We start from the raw sequence: 20103 nt of genomic DNA, 5'->3' as shown, positions 1-20103 counted from the left end.
TCACAGGAATCTGCTCTCAAGGAATTAGCTGCCACCCATTTTCTGTCTCTGTTAGAGAACTACTCTGGAATCCCAGGTCTTGTGTGATTGTCTTCTGTTGTCATTTGTTTTATGGGTGACTATTGCAGATGGTTTATTTGTGGTCAATGTTTGTGATCTTTCAAGCTTCAGCATAATTACATTCCCTGGTATGATGATGCCTCTCACTGCTACACTGCTATAGGCTCCTTGAGCACCAAATATGATTCATAAATCTGTTTATGTGACAGAGCTAATTAAAGCCTGAACAGATAAAAGCCTATTAAAATTATGCTTTCATAAGAATGTCTTCGTTGCTAGAATAAATATCATTAAAAATGCCACAAAAAAAAAAAAAAAAAAGATTCAGCAGAGCTACCTGATTAAGACAGACTAGGAAGAAACGCCTGGTGATCTACTTCTGAAAATTAGTCAATGAAAACTCTCTGGGTCACAACAGAATATTGTTCAATACAGTGCTAGATGAGCTCCCTAGGTAGGAAGGCTCTCAAAATACACCCTGACCACAACAATTGACTTGAACATACCAATGATTATGAAGATGACACAGGACCAGGCAACTTTGCATTCTGTTGTACATTGGGTCACCATGAGTTGGAGCCCATTTGAGAGCAACTAACAACAACTACAACACCCTGGGCCCACATTTCTGCAAAGTACCGTCACTGAACAGATTAGTGATTGCCACTATTAGGTGAAGCGCCAGCTTGCCAGTTCAGCGCATTCTCAACCTGCATCCTTTATTCATTCAGGTTTTCTACCTAGCCTTTGGAGGCATTTGAGCTTGAGACCCCTATGATAAGCAAACAGATTCATTATAATATTGTCATGAGTTTTTTTAACATACATTTATTTGATGTAATTAATTACAAAATAAATTACACAAGTAACAGAAATAAACTAAAACCAAACTATATATATTTCACACAACTTCTCTCATTGAACACATTCTGTTTCTATCTTATTTTCAAGCCTCATTGGCTTCATCTCGTTACATTTACAAGTGTTCACCCCTCCCCATGTACTCCGTGTCTCTGGGAGCTATTTTTGTAAAATGCAAATAATAACTCCTGCTCAGCCCACCTTTCTGGGTTATTGTGAAGATCCAAGTGTAAAAGTGCTATCTAAATGCAAAGTATTATAATATCCATTATTATTCACGCTCAGGCACTGGTAGGTTCTTATAGGCCCCGCTGCTCTTGCTGGCTTGAAGTTTGACATCTCAGCAGTAATAGATAAAGCTGGTTAGGTGCCTTTAAACTCATTTACTGCTGTACTTGGCTCTTCCATGCTGGTGTTGAGACAACAGGATCTTTTTCTCTGTCAGCTCAGTACTCAATCCAACCGAAAACATAAAAATAAAAACACCCCTTAGTCCCAGTGGCAGGAAGTGAGGGTACAAACTTATCTGTATTTTTTCTTACCTAACTCTGGGTGTGTTCGAGTTCAGCTTGGCTCTGCTCCCAGCATGCACAGAGAGAGCAGCCCCCAGGATCCTTCTTTTCAAGTTAGTCCATTTCTCCAGAAAATAGTCCAGAGTTGTGTTGTCTTTGGATTGAGTGGCATACAGCATTTTGTAAAACATTACAACAGTTTGACGTTAAAAAAATAGATGGCAAGCAATCTGTCAACAAGAGGACTTGAACATCTATCTCTAAACCTCAGCGTGGCCTCTGCCTCTGAGCTTCACACTCTACATCCCATGACCCATTTTTGACATTTCACAAGGGCAGGGATTTTATCTGTATTTTTTTTAACTGATATAATTCCCAGTGTTCAGAATGATGTCTACCCGTTGCCTTCGAGCCTGTTCTGACTTGTAGCAACCCTACAGGACAGAGTACAGCTTCCCCATAAGATTTCCAAGGCGGTAAATCTTTACAGAAGCATATTGCCACATCTTTCTCCCACAGAGCAGCTGGTGTGTTCCAACTGCCGACCTTTCTGTTAGCAGCTGAGCACTTTAACCACTGTGTCATCATGGCTCCTCAATAATGTCTAGCGTATAGCAAAAAGAAAACAAAACAAAAACGTATTGCCATTGAACTGATTCCAAGTCATAGCAACCTATGTGTTATAGGCTAGAACTGCTCCATAAGGTTTTCTTGGCTGTGCTCTATACAGAAGCAGATTACTAGGCCTTTGTTCCATGGAGCCTCTGGGTGGCTTTGAACAGCTAACCTTTAGGTTAGTTGTTGGTACCATTGTTAGCTGTCATCGAGAAGATTCTGACTCGTGGCAACTCCAAGTGTGCAGAGTAGACACTGCTCGATAGCGTTTGCAAAGCTGTGACTTTTTAGAAGCATATCTCCAGTCCTTTCTTCTGAAGTGCTTCTGGGTGGGTTCAAATCATCAGTCTTTTGGCTGGTAACGAACAACCAACCAACCTGTTGCCTTCGTGTTGATTACAACTCATAGTGACCCTATAGGACAGAGTAGAACTCCAAAGAGTGGATTCAAACTGCCAACTTTTAGCAGTTAAGCTCTTGACCGCTGCTTCACCAGGACTCCCTGGTAGTCAAGTACAAACTATATGTGCCACCCAGGGACTTTGGGATTTAGTAGGTACTCAATAATTTGTTGTTGTTGAAAGAATAAATGATATCATTTAATAAGTATCTCCAGCTTTAATTATCCAGGGTAAAACTTCTGATCCCCACTTTCCACCTCCAAACCTACATGTGCCCTTCATTTTTCCATCTTGGGAAATGGCACCCCCCTCCCCAAGTTACTTTGATTCCTCTCTTTCCCCTACTCCCAATTTCTAATCCACTGGCAAGTCCGTTTGGCACATCCTCTGTGATATGGGCCAAGACTGACCACTTCTCACCACCTTCACTACTTCCATAATCCAAGTCTGTCTCATCTCTTGGCTGGACTACTCCAGTAGCATCCTCCTCCAGCTTCTTGCTTCTGTTTTCATCATAAGGGCCAAAGGGGACTCTTTAAAATATTAATCTGGTCACAATACTCCACTGTTAAGTATCCTCCAGTGACTTCTTGTTAGAGATTGAATTGTGTCCCCCCCAAAAAAGGTATCAACTTGGCTGGGCCACGATTCCCAGTATTGTATGGTTATCCTCTATTTTGTGATCTGATGAAAAATTTTCCTATGTGTTGTAAATCCTATTCTGTGTGGTTAATGAAGCAAGGTTAGGTTATGTTAAAGAAGGTTAGGATGGGATGCTGCACCCTTACTCAGGTCACATCCCTGATCCAATGTAAAGGGTGTTTCCCTGGGGTGTGGCCTGAATCACCTTTTAAATTAGAGAGAGAAGCAGGTACAGAGAGAGAGGGAGGGATTATATACCACCAAGAAAGAAGTGCTGGGAGCAGAGCGCATCCTTTGAACCGAGGGTCCCTGCACTGAGAAGCTCCTAGACCAGGGGAAGGCTGATGACAAGTGCCTTCCCCCGAACGAACAGAGAGAAAAAGCTTTCCCTTGGAGCTGGCACCCTGTATTTGGACTTCTTGGCTCCGCAACTGTGAGAGAAAAAATTTGTTTGCCAAAACCATCTACTCGTGGTATTTCTGTTATATCAGCACTAGGTAACTAAGACACTTCTCAAGATAATTTGACTAAGATTCAAACTCCTGATCATGGTTTATAAAACCAGTTGCCACAGAGTCATTCTGACTCATGGCAGCCCCATGTGCGTCAGGGTAGGGCTACGCTGCATAGGATTTTCAGTGGCTGATTTTTAGGAAGAAGATCATCAGGGCTCTCTTCTGAGGTGTCTCTGGGTAGACTTGAACCAAAAACATTTTGGTTAGCAGTGAGCATGTTAACCATTTGCACCCCTCAGGGACTGTTATCATGGTCTATAGGATCAAACATTTATGCTTCCCAAAACCTGGCTGCACAGTAGAACCACCTGGGGAGCTTAAAAAATGTGCAGAGCGTGGGACTACACATTAACCTGATTGCATCAGCATCTCCAGGGCTAAGAGGCTCCTTAGATTCCAGATGGAGAATTTCTTCAGCTTCCATCTACTGTATCTCACATTGCTCTCCTCTTCATCCAAAACGCTTCAACCACACTGAGTTTCTTTTCTGTTTCCAGAAATCATCAAGCCTCTCCAGTCTCAGGACTTCTGCTTTTGTTGTACTTTCTGCCTGGAATGTTCTTCCTTTTTCTCCTGGTTACCTTTTCTCTTTCTTCAGGGTCCTCTTAAGCATTCCCTCCTCAGAGGAACCTACACTGACCTTCCTAGATAGCATAGCCTCCACCTCTACCCAAGCTGTGTTCTATGAAATAAGCCCCTTATATTTTCTTTCTAGCACTTATCACCATCTGAAGGATTCTTATCTCTCCATGAGTTTATTATATCTCCCTTCCAATAGAAAGTAAAATATATGAAGGCAAGAACATTACCTGTCCTCTTTACTGCTACCTCTCTAGGTGCACTCCATAATTACCAGTTGAACAATAATAATCTTAAACATATTCGTCTTTGTAGGCCATGTGGTCTCTGTTACAACTCTTCACCTCTCCTGCTGTAGTGCAAAACAGCCGGTGATAATATGTGATGAATGAGCATGGCTGTGTTCTAATAAACCTTTCTTTATAGACACCAGGATTTTAATTTTATTTAGTTGTCACGTGTCACAAAATATTATTCTCCCCTGGGATTTTTTTTAACCATTTAAATTTGTAAAAACAATTCTTACTTCATAGACCCATACAAAAACAGGTGGCAGGCTAGAGTTGGCCAGGGGACTGTAGTTCGTTGTTAGTTGCTATGGAGCCAGCCCCCAATTCATGGCAACCCCACGCACAATGGAAAAAAGCATTGCCCAGCCCTGCACCATTCTCACGATCACTCGAGGATCAGACCTTTGCGATCCATAAGTTTTTCACTGTCTGACTTTTGGAAATAGATCATCAGGCCTGACTTCCTAGTTCGTATGAGTCTGGATGCTTCGCTGAAATCTGCTGAGCATCACGGCAGCGCGCGAGCCCCCACTGACAGAAGCAGGAGCAGATTAACCAGGAAGTAGGGCAGGCACTGGCTTACAGTTACGCAAGGTACGCGCTGGCTTCATTGGGTTTATTTACTAATCTGCAGTGCACAATTTTACCTGGCTTTCACCACATTTGGGTGAAACTGCACACTACAGATTAGTAAGTAAGCACAGTGAAGCATGTGCGTACCTTGCTTATTGGGTAATCCGTCCCTGGACATATGAGTGGTGGCTGTGCATGAGAAGCGTGGGTCTAGGATCAAACCGGGCTCTCCTGGATGGAAGGTGAGGATTCTACCACTGGACCACCATTTCCCTGGTAGTTCACCTGCCCCTAATTAAGAGCATCTACATTTATTTGCCTTTTGTTTTGTAAGGCAGAAGTTCTTTGAGAAAGCCTCCTAAAATGCTGGTAGCAGTGTTATCACACAATTTCCAAACCAATTCAGAAAGCATTTACCCAGGGCGTGTTAGGTTAAACAGAACTGGATTATGTGTCAGGCCGGGGGCAACTATCCTAGGTACCATTCTACAACTCGAGCTAAAATATCACCATAATAAATCTGAAACATCGCACCTGTGAGCTCAGTTTTCCACATCAATCTTTTTACCTAAATGGCAAAATATAAAGTCCAGAAAATGAAAACCACAGCCCTGAATTGATATTAATTTAAAATAACATCTATACTGACATTGACCCCATCCTTATTAAATAAATATTGAGAAAATGTATGAAGAATTATTAAATATAAAAATTTAAAGATTTAAAGGGGTTGCAAATTATTTCCCAGCTAAATATAAGTCATTTTGAAAAGACACACAAAAAAAGAAAAGAAGAATAGAATATTGTCCCTCCTTGTATTCAAGGAGCTTATATTGGTTATTATCAACTTTTATCTGGTGTATAAAGTACAACAAGCTGAGTGAATTAAAACAGAAATTTATTCTCTCACAGTTCTGAAGACTAGAAATCCAAAATTAAGGTGTCAGCAGTGCCATGCCCTCTCTGAAGCCTCTAGGAGAAGACCCTTCCTCATCTCTTCCAGCTTCTGGTAGCCCCAGGTGTTCCTTGGCTGGTGGCAGAATAATTCCAGTCTCTCCCTCCATCATTACATGGTCATCTCTCCTCTATGTCTCTTCTTCCCTTTTCAGAAATACAGCAGTCATATTGGTTTCAGGCCATCAAACTCCAGCATGATCTCTTATTAACTTAACTAATAACATCTTTAAAGACCTCTACCCCTTGAATGCTACTTGAAGGATTGGTGGTTCGAGTAGACCCAGAGGTACCTCAGAAGAAAGGCCTGCTGATTGATTTCCTAAAAATCATCATTGAAAACCCTCTGGAGCACAGTTCTACTCTGACACACATGGGTTTGCTTTGAGTTGGAATTGATTCCAAGGCAACAAGGTCAAATTCACAGATATTGGGAGTTAGCACTTCAACATATTTTTTTGGATGACACAATTCAACCCATAATACCTGGCTAAATATTAACCATACATTTTACTTCAGTCCAAAGTCCACTATTTCTGGAGAGATTTCTTGAACCCAAAGACCTAAATCGGTTGCTCTTGTTATAGGCTATTGGAATTCCTGATGTTTCCCTCCTCTGCATGTATTTATACGTTTACTTCAAAATAAATATATTTTGCATATATGTATATTTATTTTGGAAACCCTTTTAGTGGTGTAGTGGTTAAGAGCTATGGCTGCTACCATATGTTTTATGATTTGACTACTGTCTCTTTCCTTCATGAGACTGACAAGTACTTGGGGTATGTTTCATGCACCAGGACATCTGTTGTGCCTGGCATGTAGTAGGCACTCAATAAATCATTACTCAATGAATGAAGAAGTGACTAAATAAATGAATGTGGGCCACCTTGAAGGAAGGCAAATTTATTGCCTTAATGACTACATTTCCTTCCACTTTCTCTGTAACTTTTTACATAATCCATTGTGCATGCATTTATTATGAATATGATAATCATATTTCTAAGACCCAAACAGTTTACCTTTGGGTGAATGGAGAATACAGATGGGAAGGAGATAAAGGTGCCCCTGGAGTGAAAATTCATTAGACACAGAGGGTAGGCTTTGGAACCACAGCATTCATTTTAAAGCCCACATGCTGGTTGCTGGAGTTGGAAAAAAAAAAAAAAAAAGCAGCTGCATGTATTTGAAAGCAGAGGGCAACACAAAGCAAAAGCTTCTTTCAAAACCATAGGAAGTTTGTTTTTAATCCTGATTCCAAAAGATGAACAGCTAACTCTCTCCTTCATTATAATGCTCTTTGCTGCCCTTACAATTAGGTCCCAGAACGCATGCTGGTGTTCAGACACAAAATCAAAAGATTACAGCCCAGATGTATTTCCTGATATCTTGCACTTGTGTTCTGTTTCTCTGGCAAAAGACAGATTCAAGTGGGATCTCTCACTTGCTAATTGTCCCTGATAAAGATGTCCCCCTTTCCATATGACTGATATTAAAGTAGGAACAGAAAGATAAACTTGTATACTAACAAGAATATTTAAGGCAGTGGATATTTGTGAATCAGACAATAATATATTTCCTACCAAATAGATTTGTAGCCCAAGAATAGGTTATAAGCTATGCAACAAGCAGAATCTGACGATTAATTCTAGATTCCTTTAAGTTGTGAAATTGCAATGGTAAACAGCACAAAGTAAGAAGAGATACACATTTTAGAGAAGCTACTAGAAGAGCATAGCAAGTTCAGAGCATAACAAGTGAATAATTCTCTCCAGCAAAAATATAAAATAAAGTCAAAAGTTAAAGTCCTTTCAGCAATCTCTAAACTCACAGTTGCCTGAAATCAATTGGAGGAAAAAAAATCAAGTGGTCATATTGAAATTCAATCTGAGAATTCCCATAGGTATGAGGTCGTAGAATGAACATTGCTGTAAGAATGCTTCCTATTTTATTAATCTCCATGCAAACATCCCTCCCAGTTAATACCAGTTTCTCGCTTGCTGCACTCCCACCCAAAATAAATAAAGTGTAAAGCAATTTTGAAGTGAAATTCCAAATCCTGCTACCAATGCAGAATTTCATGAAGTCAATGACAGTGATATTGGAGAATTCCTTTAGACATAAAGCCATTTAAAAATAGGATTTTAACAGATCTTCATTATAGTAGATATCAGCCATTAGTTGCCATTTCAGCCATCATGTTATTAGATATAAAATAAACATTTTCATAGTATTAGCTTTAGTTTTCAAGATAGCATTCCGATAGAGCACATATTTGCCTGTAGTTTCAGTAGATTATTTTAGAGAACCATTTCCTGGGACCAATTTTTCTTGGCTGTGGAGGATCGGTTGGATTGTTTCACCTCTTACTTCTCTGAATATTTTTCTCCAACTCCTTCATGGTCTTCTCCTTCTATACCTACTGCTTAAAAGTAAAGCTTCTCTAGGTTTCTTTGATTGGTGGGGAGATTATATATAGGCAGTCCCTGACTTACCACATATTTGGGTTACCATGAACTGCGCTTACAACAGTGTTGTTTTTTTTTTGTGTACATTTTATCATTAGTAATATGTATTACAAGGAGCCTTGGTGGCACAGTGGTTAAGTGCTCACCCGCTAACCAAAAGGTCAGTGGTTTGAAACCACTAGCCACTCTGGGATCAAGATATGGCAGTCTGCTTCCATAAAAATTTACAGCCTTGGAAACCCTATGGGGCAGTTCTCCTCTGTCCTATAGGGTCACTATGAGTCAGAATTCAACTCAATGACAATGTTTTTTTTTGTTTTTCGGAGTGGGGGTTTAATATGTACAAATACAATGTTGCAGGATGTAATTTGCTGATATTATCGTACTCAGATGTTCAAAGATCAGATTCATAAAGATATTGATAAAAAAAGGCAATAATAATGAAAACTTAGAAAAGAGTAAAAAAAGGGTATTCTACTTACGTCAGAACCGACTTACAGTGGAGTCGCTAGATGGAACCCCATCGTAGCCTGGGGGACTACCTGTACTTTATTGTTCAATGGGGATACTTATAAGAGTAAAACAAGAAGCCAAAAAAAAAAAAAAAATTAACACTCAGTGACCGACTTCCAACAGTTGTAACTGCTGGTTCCCTGTTTTCTGGTCTATTTTACGCAACTGGCATGCTCTTCTCCCACAAGCCGCTCCATTCTCAAGTAGCGAACATAAAATCTCCTGATCCCAGTGATCTCTTCCTGCATTCCCAATCTTAGCTATTCCATCTAAGGAACCCAGTTCAAAATCTTCACACAAACAAGATGCATCTCCTTCTTCATTCACCTTCAAACCATTCAGTCACCTATGACTTTACAGTGGTTTCACCTTTTTATGTGAATCCATTGTCTTCTCTATATCTTCAACACTGCTGTGTATAAGACGCTGAGAGTTTAATATGGGCCTTCTAATTCCTAATAATCTTCTACTCTCTTTTTCCTCCCAAGTGTACCATCTCTTCTGCCACACACACGCGCACACACACACACACACACACACACACACACACAAACTTGGTAAGATACTCTTACCACGTCAGTCTCTTCATATAATCGTTCAGAAAAAGATGGAGATTACTTGATCCTTACATGTCTTTTCAGTTTAATCTCTCATCATTCCTTATATTATAAAAAAAAAAGATTTTTTTTTTTTGGTCATACAACATGATAAAGCAGCAATTCTTAACAGAAATTCTTTGAAAATATAAGCTATATGAGATATATGTATGCACTGTGAGCAATTTTCTGGAGAGATGACCAAAGGGTGCCATAACTCCAGAACAGTTAAAAGCCATGATATTCAAATGAACATGACCCTGAGAACAGAGTAGAAGGATGAAAAGGACATGCATTTTCAATGATGGCAGCTCTGCGCCTTCGAGAGTCTCTACACCTCACTAACATTGTGTCTTTGGGCAAGTTAATTAACTTTCTAATTATGTTTCCTCATATCTAAAACAGGAACAATCTTATTTACCTTGAGTGTTTTTTATGGAGATTAAATGAGAGCCTTCCTAAATATTTTTTTTTCCTAAAATGCTGATGTAGTTTATCAATAAATGGTAAAGTAAAAAAAAAAAAATTTTTTTTTTTTTTTTACTTTACAATGATGTTAATGATGATGATAAAGATGACATTGATTATGTATCTAGCAGTTTCTTACCTACTGTGCATTTTTTTCAGGAGCTCTGGTGGTGTAGTGGTTAAGTGCTCAGCTGCTAACTGACAGCTCAATGGTTTGAACCCACCCAGTGGCTCCGCAGGAGAAAAGACCTGGTGATCAGCTCCCTCAAAGATTACAGCCTTGGAAACCCTATGGGGCAGTTCTACTCTGTCCTGCAGGGTTGCTATGTGTCAGAATCCATTCAATAGTGTCATGGATTAAATTGTGTCCCTCCAAAAATATGTGTCAACTTGGTTAGGACATGATTTCCAGTATTGTGTGGTTGCCGTCCATTTTGTGGTTGTAATTTTATGTTAAGAGGATTAGGGTAGGATTGTAACACCACCCATACTCGAGTCACATCCCTGATCCAATGTAAAGGGAGTTTCCCTGGGATGTGGTCAGTACCACCTTTTATCTCTGGAGAGATAAAAGGAAAGGGAAGCAAGCAGAGAGTTGGGGACTTCATACCACCAAGAAAGCAGCACCAGGAGCAGGGCATGTCCTTTGGATATGGGGTCCCTGTGCCTGAGAAGCCCTTCGACCATGGGAAGATTGAGGACAAGGACCTTCCTCCAGAGTGGACAGAGAGAGAAAGCCTTCCCCTGAAGCCAACTCCCTGAATTTGGACTTGTAACCTACTAGACTGTGAGAAAATAAATTTCTCTTTGTTAAAGCCATCCACTTGTGGTATTTCTGTTATGGCAGCTTTAGATGACTGAGACAGATAGCAAGCAATAACAACAAAAACATGTTTTTAGGTTTTTAAACTTAAAATTTTTTTTTTTAAGTTATTCCCTCTGCCTAAAAAACTCTTTACCTGGTAAAATTTTCAGTGTTCTTCAAGTATAGCTCATACTGCATCTGCTCCAAGAGCTTTCCTTAAACTGTCACAGACTGAGCTAAGTGCTCCAACTGTTTATAGCTCTACATATCTCTCTAGGAGAGAAAGCAGCACATTACCTTGAAATCGCTCATAAGTCTGTTTCCCCAGCCAGACTCTAAGTTCCTCAAGGTCAAGGGCTGTGCCTCATTACCTTTTAATCCTTGGTGCCTATCACAGTCCTTGGCACAAAGTAGGTTCTCAGCAATTGTTGAACACCTATGAAGTTATTAACTACAATTTTGTTATATACTGCGAAGTTTTGCATGCAAGAGAACATCATAGTTTAATTGAGGTCAAATTCAGAGTCCAGAGGGAAAGAACTTGGCTCATTTGTTTTCTGAAATATGTCCATCAAACCATTCAATTTGAGAATTCAGGACATTTTAAAGATTTCTCTGGAGGTTGGAGTTACCATGGCTCTTTTTTTTATTTTTATTTTTTTTTTTGTTCCTACATCAACCATAATACATTGTGTATAGGGTAGCTGTAGTAAATACTCATTGATTGGAATGAATGAATCAGTGATCCCAAATCTACCAAAGTATACATTCTTTAGATAAGGTCTTCATACAGAGAGCATCTTTAGACTCTTTAGCAAATACACGTGTACAATTTTTTTCTACTAGAAGATAGAAAAATATATATATTAAAGTATAATTAAACATATTTTTAAAAAGTTAAAAAATATATATTTCTACTTGAAAAATATTGAACAAAAGACTTAGTATAAAAATGCCAGATAATGCAGGCCAATCGAGGTAATGAGAACAACTCAATGCCAGAAGAACCATCTTCTTCCTAGGAATCCCTAGTCTACTCTCTCAAGTCCACAAGTAATGAGGGCGAGGATGATGACGTATAGATAGAAAATATTTATTGCATATTTTCTATGTGCTAAGTATTGTGTTTGGCACTTTACACATATTATCTCATTTAATACAACAATCTTCCAAAGAAGGGACCATGATTATCAGTGGGAACCTGAGACAGGGAGAGGTTAAGCTGCCTAACACAAGATGACAAGGTTAAAAAAAAAACAACAAAAAAAAAGCCAGTTGCCATTGAGTCGAGTCTGACTCATACCAGCCCTGCAGGTCAGAGTAGAACTGCCCCATACAGTTTCCAAGAAGCACCTGGTGGATTCGAACTACCGACTCTTTTGGTTAGCAGCCATCTCTCTTAATCACTATGCCACCAGGGTTTCCATGACAAGGTTAGTAAATGATATTTGAATGCACATTCTCTGAATCCAGAGCCCGTGTGGTCAAGCAGTAAATACATTCCTAAGCATGCTAAAAAAAAAAAAAAAAAAAGGGAAAGAGAGAGAGAGAGAAATTCGGCTTGCATAGATTCTGTGCCCTAAAAGAGGACTGCAACATTTTGCCATCATTAGCCTTTCAGCTCGCCGGCAAAGAATACTCCTTTATTTTTAAGAGTAATTTCAGACATACTGAAAACACAATAAAATCAATGTAGAATTGTAATTAAGTCCTAGATCAATATATTCTAGAGGAAAACAAATGAAAGCAGCTGGAAATCTCTTCTTATTTCGTGCACTATTTGAATTACATAGCATCCGCTCACAGTTCAATTAGCCTAATTATGGTCAACCTCAGTCTCTGTTGTTAGGATAACAGAAGAATGTGATTCTGCCAGCTTTTTGGAACTAGCCCTGTCAGGTGAATAGGTTTTTGTGGTTAATGTGGGCAGTTGTCATCCACGCTGCAGACCTACTACTGCACAGTTAAAATGATTCAAAAGGTAATCATTTTTGTATAAATCTCTTTTGAATCTTTGTTTTCCGTAGCTACTTTTATATGTGCCTTCATTATTTTAGTTGAACGTTGTGAGATTTTACAATATTTCTATATCTTCATTAAACAAAAATAAAATTATCCTCACAGTGTTTTAGAATGAACTGAACAACTGAAAATTGGAACATATACCAATTAAAGCAACAGGGAGGATTAATTTGACAATGAAAAAAAAAATCTTGAACATTATTTGAGCAACTCATTAAATGAAATGTCTAATTTAATCTCCATAAGAAGCAGAATTTAAACTACTCTGTGTGTGTGTGTATTTATTTCAAGTACAGTTGAAAACTCACCCTTGAAAATTGTAAGATACAAGAACTCAACTATTAGATAACAAGAAATTGACTTCAAACACTTCAAGTATTCCCATCAGAGCAAACAGTCTAAATTTTCTGCAAGTCATGCAAACATTGTTGTGTACATATTTAGACAGGCTAGGCTCATGAATTAAACTGGAGCCTGAGACAACAATATGTAACAAAATCATTGAGTTTTGCACAGAACCAAGAGTGTAGGTTACAGACGCAGGAAGAGCCATTCTGATTGCATTATTCCAGCTCTGAGGGAATCCTCCGAGGTAAGACAACGGAGAAAATTCTATTGACCACTCTTGTCTAATAGACAGGCTATGAGAAAAAACGTAAATTGGGGGCTCCTGGCCACCTTTAGTCTTGGAAACATTTTCTTTGATCTGTAAAATATTTGGGTAATTTTTAAATTACCTGCTAATGTTTAAAAGTCAAGATATTTCACATAAAGTTCTGCAATTCTAATTTCTCTTAAAAAATCCAGTCTATCAGCACTGGGCACATAGTCCCTCAAGGCAATGATGCCCTGAAGTTGAGTGGCTGCTGGTCCGTTAGATGGACCATATGTTTTCCTGTGTCCAGAGTTCCCACCAATCCCTGTGATGTGCCACAAAGTCCACTTCAGTCATTGAGCTTATCTACCTGACCCTGATGGAAATAAGATTTTGAGACCCCTAGGCTAAGAGATGGAGAGAATAAGAAAAAAATTGACCACTCTACACAAACTTCAACTTAAATTCCATTAATGGAGACAGTAAGCTTGTTTGATATTTTTTGTTTCCCTAGAGTCCAACAGAGCATCTGGCACTTCAATTGAAGTTCGCTAAAGAGACAGTGATTTGTCTAAAGGTCATCAGTAAGTGGTGGGTTGAACTAGGAATAAAATCTTTTGGGATTCAAACACAGCAAGTCTTTATAGTCCCAAATAAATGGTTCAATTAACATCTCAGCAAATTAGCTGATGGTTTGACTAAAACAATCAAAGCAACTCCATCATTTGATATATTAATTAGAGAGAGCCAGTGTTTTCTTTCCCTAGGACATTCCCTATAATCCAGATAAATGATTTCAATAAAATTATTTGTTAAACTAAGAGAATATTATCCAAGCTTCTCTGAAAATTCAACGATTATAGGAAGGAAACAAAAAAATTCCCAAAACATGGCAAAAAAAAAGGCAGATGACTGGAAAATAAAAAGCATAGAAGGGGGGAAATTTGTCTTATAAATTCTATTACTTCTAGTGTGTGCAATGGAACGTGTATTTTTGTAGTGTTTGAGAGAGTCTTTTCTGTATAAACTAAATAGTTTAATTGCCGACCATATTTTCTTAGTAAAAGGTAAAATCCTGAAAATATCTAGAAAAATATCTACCTCAATTACTTAACTTTAGGCTTGTAAACAAAGAACTACTTCAAATTCTCCAAAAGAAAAAAAAAATAGGGAGATACATGATGTCTTTTACTTTTCTGGGTTTTTTTTTTTTTTTTTTGAAGGAGCAAAGTGCTTCTGCCAAGAATATTGGTCACGATTACCAGAAAAATTTATCAAAATACATGTACAATGATGAGAATTACTTTACACTTCCCACAAAAGAATGAGGCATTCATTCACCACTAAATATTTTTTTTTTTAAAACATTGATTCTAAGAAACATGCTTTTCAGTGTAAGTTGGCGTACTCTATTCTTAATCCTTAATAAGTGTTTTATTTTTTGACCCTGTCTACCTAACACTAAGTATCAAAATAAAGAAGTAAGATAAAATGTAAGTTTCTTTCTGACTGATGCTAACTAGAAATATGGAAATGCCTTACTGATTTTTTTTTTTCTGTTTTTTTGCAGATGTCACTTGATTTTTACTGTTTATATTTATGTGTATTTTTTGCCTTTGTTTAGTATCCTGTAAAAGTAGTCTAAGGAGCCCTGGCACACAATGATTAAGTGCTAGGCTACTAGCCAAAATGTTGGCAGTTCAAACCCACACAGCCACTCTGTAGAACAAAGACCTGGCAATCTGTTTCCATAAAGATTACAGTCAAGAAAGCCCTATGGGGCAGTTCTACTCTATCGCATGGGACTACTATTAATCAGCGTCAACTCGCCAGAACCCAACAACAAGAACAAAAAGTAGTCAGAATACATGGATGGTACAGTTAATGCACTCTTCTACTAATCGAATGATCGAAGTTTCAGGTCTACTCAGAGCTGCTTCGGAAGAAAGACCCAATGATCTACTTCTGAGAAAATCAGCTATTGAAAACCCTGTGGAGCACAGTTCTACTCTGACACAATTGGGTCACCGTAAATGGGAATCAGTTCAATGGTAACTGGTTAAAAGTCGTCTAAATGAAACAAAGGCACAAAATGAATGCATAATCTGGGAAGAGTAAGTATCTGTCTGTTTATAATAAAATATGGGTCCTTTGGAAGAAATGAGTTGTTCATTATCAGAGAAGGTGAAGTACTTTGAAAGATCACTGCCTTCATTCACTCCCTCATTCAACCGTTTATGGAGATAGTTCTACTCTGTCCTATAGGGTCGCCATGAGTCAGAATGAACTTGACGGCAAAGGGTTTGGCTTTTTATATTGTGTCTAGGGACCCCTGGTGGTGCCGTGGTTAAAGCACTCGACTGCCAACCAAAAGGTCAGTGAGTCGAAACCACCAGAAGCTCCGTGGTAGAAAGATGAGGCAATCTGCTTCCATAAAGACTTACAGCCTTGGAAACTCTATGGGGGCAGTTCTACTCTGTCCTATAGGGTTGCTATGAGTTGGAATCCACTCGCCTATAGTGGGTAGGTTTATACTCTGTCTAGCATAAAATACTAGGCATGAGAGATACAATTGAAAACGAGAAGTTATAAAAGGATGTTCTAGAATTAATTGGGGGGCCAAGTTACATCCACTCTAAGGGCTTTCTGAACCCTCAGATGAAAATACCAAGTGTTTTGCATATATATTAAAGAAAATATGTCATTGAAGTTCTTTTCAATCTGAGCTATCCCAAAAGGAATGGTAGTCACTATTAAAAATTTCATCTGTAAAATTTCTGAAGAGTATTATAAGGGAAGAAAGAAAATTTCAGCAGCAATAAGAAAACTTCATTGCACTGACTATAATACGCTTGGTTGGATATTGCCAGATGACCTTAGAAATAAGAACACTTGATCCTTTTAGAACCTCAATACTAAATAATGTTAGAAACATCAAGGAAGAGCGTTGGTTTCGTCTTTCTTCATATTAACAGCCTTTCACGTTTTCAGTGAAGGCGGTTTGTTTGAGAATGAACATTTATTAGTTGTAAAGCTCTCGGAACAAGGCTTGACACATGGTAAGTGCCATTTGATTGTTTAATTTTGCTATTGTTTTTGTTACTGTTTTTGCCACAGGATGTCTGGATAAACTCAGAGCCAAAATGAACAAATGAGGCATATATGAAATATCAGCTGTGAGCCAATGAATAATATGAAGTTTGTCCCATTTAAGAAATTATACCCTTTAGTATTTAACTACTTTCATTTGAATAAAGTGGCTGCTTTTATAAGAAAGTTGTAGGTTAATATCTCTAATGTTGACTTTACTACATACACGAAAAAAAAGAATATAAAATAAATGTAAGGAAACATATCTATTTCCTCATAGTCATTTTGGCCAATGTGATTTTATTAAAGAACATTCCACTGTCTCAGGCTTCTTATCTAAACCATATAAATTTGCAAAATTATTAAAATGGGGCTGATTCATAAAACAAACACTAAGTCTCATTTATCATTTTCAGGATAGTCTCCTATGCTTTTTTTGATTAATACTTTTATTAGAGGCATTCAATATAGATAATACAAAATTAAATGGATTTTGCCAGAATACATTATAGCTATTAAAATAAATCAGACTATTAAATGGGGGGAAAAAGCAAAATCTGAAAAAGAAATATAATTCCGTATAACTTATGACAGAATCAATTAATCACATAACCATAATTTGAGACCTTTCCTATGGAAAGAAAGGAATGAAGGTCCATTTAATACTTCATCATTATTGTGACATTTGCTGAAGAAAAGACTACGAGCCAAGAACTGGTCTGTAGTGGACATGAAGACAGAATTTTCTTTATTGCTTCAACTTCCTTTACTCAATTCTCCTCTAAAAACCTGAAAAACAAACCCACTGCCGTCTAGTTGACTCATAGTGACCTTATAGGACAGAGCAGAACTGCCCCGTAGAGTTTCCAAGGACTGCCTGGTAGATTCGAACTGCCAACCTCTCGGTTACAAGCCATAGCATATAACCCCCTGGGGTTTCCATCTCTTTCTCCTCTAAAGTGCTTGTAAAATAAGATATAGGGCAATAGGAAAGAATCAGCCCAAATTTCAATGCTTTCAAAACTGTTTGAAATAAGCCACTTGAGAAGAGCTCTTGTCTTTTGTTATTCTGTCTTCACTTCCGTGTTCTGCTTCTAAAAACTTTTCTCCGGTATTCCATTTGGTGAAATCGCCCTCAGTTTCCAATTACCTTAATAACAAGACAGAACATTTACTTGACTTTAATTATTGAACTTCACAAGTTTTTTGGCCTTTAAGATTTTCCCTTAAGTAATAAAAAAGACGACAGGATGAACACTTTTCTACAAGTACAATAGCACATCCAATATAAATTCATAGAATTATCATTAAGTTCATTTTTACCAAATACCAAATGTCTGCTATGAAGCCTTTTTAATATTGTCTGTATGTTATACCATTTCTGGGATTTATTATTTATTGATTTAATAGATTTTTAGATGTCAGTTATAGTTTAGTGTATTTAAGGAATAATTGAAAAACTTTTACTCTGATATTGCTTGATGACAAGCTTAATCTATCAAAAAGTTCTACTTCTAACTATGTGATTAGAACCTAGTAGGTTCTGCATAAGACACGGAAAGTAAAAAACATGTCCCTGCCCTCACAGAATTTGTAGGATAGTAGGAAAGGCAAAAGTGACTTATAAGACATGGATGGAAAATAGTGAAATATTCTTAGGCTTTTGATGCAGTAAGAGTTAAGCAGGAGGAGGAAGAAGAAGAAGATAAAATGGACTTCGATAAAGAAGGAGGAGGATGAGATTTTAGGGCAGTTTTGGGACACCAAGAAGATAAAACATGATTCCTAAGACAAATACAGAAGGTAGGAGAAGGACTCTTGACTCTTGTGCAATGAAATAAAGGCGTGCAGACTAAATGGCTACCAGGTGTTTGTTATTAAATATATATAGCCTGTCTTTTACTGTAAACTTTATCATATAGAGGAGTCCCTGGGTGGTGGAAATGGTTAACACACTTGACTGCTAACCGAATGGTTGAAAGTTCAAGTCCGCCCAGAGGCACCTTAAAAAAAAAAGGTCTGGCGATCTACTTCTGAAAAATCAGCCATTGAATATCCATGGAGCACAGTTTTACTCTGAGGCACATGTGGTAGCCATGAGTTGGAATCAGCTCAATGGCAACCAGCTTGGCATCATGTAAACATACAGACATAGCCTTCTGGGTGGCAGCATACTACCATGGTTAAAGAGATGGGAATTGTTTTTTGAAAACTGCATTCACAACATGCCTCTGCAACTTACAAGACGTGTTAAATTGGGCAAGTGACAAGTCCTTTAAGGCTTAACACCCAACCTAAATCCTTGAAGAATTTGTATCTCCGTTTTTCACCTTCAACTTCTTATCAAGTCTCTTGGTGAGAGCCCCAATGTGTTAGTCTCTCTAAAGTCTTTCTTCCTTGACCTCATCATCTTCAATGAGCCTGTCCTCAACACTGCAGACACCCACTCCTTTGATCTTATCATTAACAATAAACGCACACCCTCCTTAATCTGTATTCCAAACATTGTAGTTTCTAAAATCCACCTTATATTTTTCCATTTAGGTCTCTGGGTGGCGCAAATGGTTTGTACCCCACTATTAACCTAAGGATTGGAGGTTTGACCCCATCCAGAGGCCCCATGAAAAAAAGGCCTGATGATCTACTTCTGTAAAGATTACAGCCCAGAAAGCCTATGGAGCGGTTCTACTCTGTAACACATGGGGTCAAATGAGTTGGAATCAACTTGATAGCAACAGGTTTGGTTTTGGTTTATGCCATTTTAGTCCCTCCAGTATTATGTCAAGGAGCCCTGGTGGCACAGTGGTTAAGTGCTTGGCTGCTAGCCAAAAGTTTGGTGGTTTGAACCCACCAGTAGCTCCAGAGGAGATAGATGTGGCAATCTAATTCCATAAAAAGATTCCCAAAAAACCCATTGCCATTGAGTCAATTCCGACTTAAAGCAACCCTATATGACAGAATAGAACTGCTCCATAGGGTTTCCAAATCTTTATGGAAGCAGACAACCATATCTTTCTCAAATGGAGCAACCAGTGGGTTTGAACCATCAACCTTTCAATTAGCAGCTGAGCACTTTAGCGGCTGTGCCACCAGGGCTCTTCATAAAGATTACAGCCTTGGAAACCCTATAGGGCAGGTCTACTCTCTCCTTAGTGATGCTATGAGTCAGAATTGACTCTATGGCAATGAGTTTTTAGTATCATGTCTCCAAAACTTCATCCTTCTCACTGTGACTTCCAATTCATTGACCTTTTCACCTTTTTACTTGCCATCACTCTTGTCATGCTCTCACTTCTCTTCTTTAAAAAAACCCAGCTCAAATTACGTGGTCAGTCATGACAATCATTCCCTTGAAAACACTCTCAACTCCCTTAACCTCTCCCCTTCCATCAACTTTCCTGGCAAAATATCAAATTTGGGTAAATCCAAGCCTTTGTCTACTCAGAACCCAGGCTCCAGCAGCTGAACGCTCCTGAAGAAAAATACGCAGTCAGTGCTGACAGGCCTCACTTTAAATTCATGACAGAACTCTGAAGTGGGCTCT

Source organism: Elephas maximus, chromosome 20, assembly GCF_024166365.1.
Source record: "Elephas maximus indicus isolate mEleMax1 chromosome 20, mEleMax1 primary haplotype, whole genome shotgun sequence".
In the NCBI taxonomy this organism is placed as follows: domain Eukaryota; kingdom Metazoa; phylum Chordata; class Mammalia; order Proboscidea; family Elephantidae; genus Elephas; species Elephas maximus.
The sequence above is the reverse complement of the archived record's forward strand: the minus strand, read 5'-3'. Positions refer to the sequence as shown.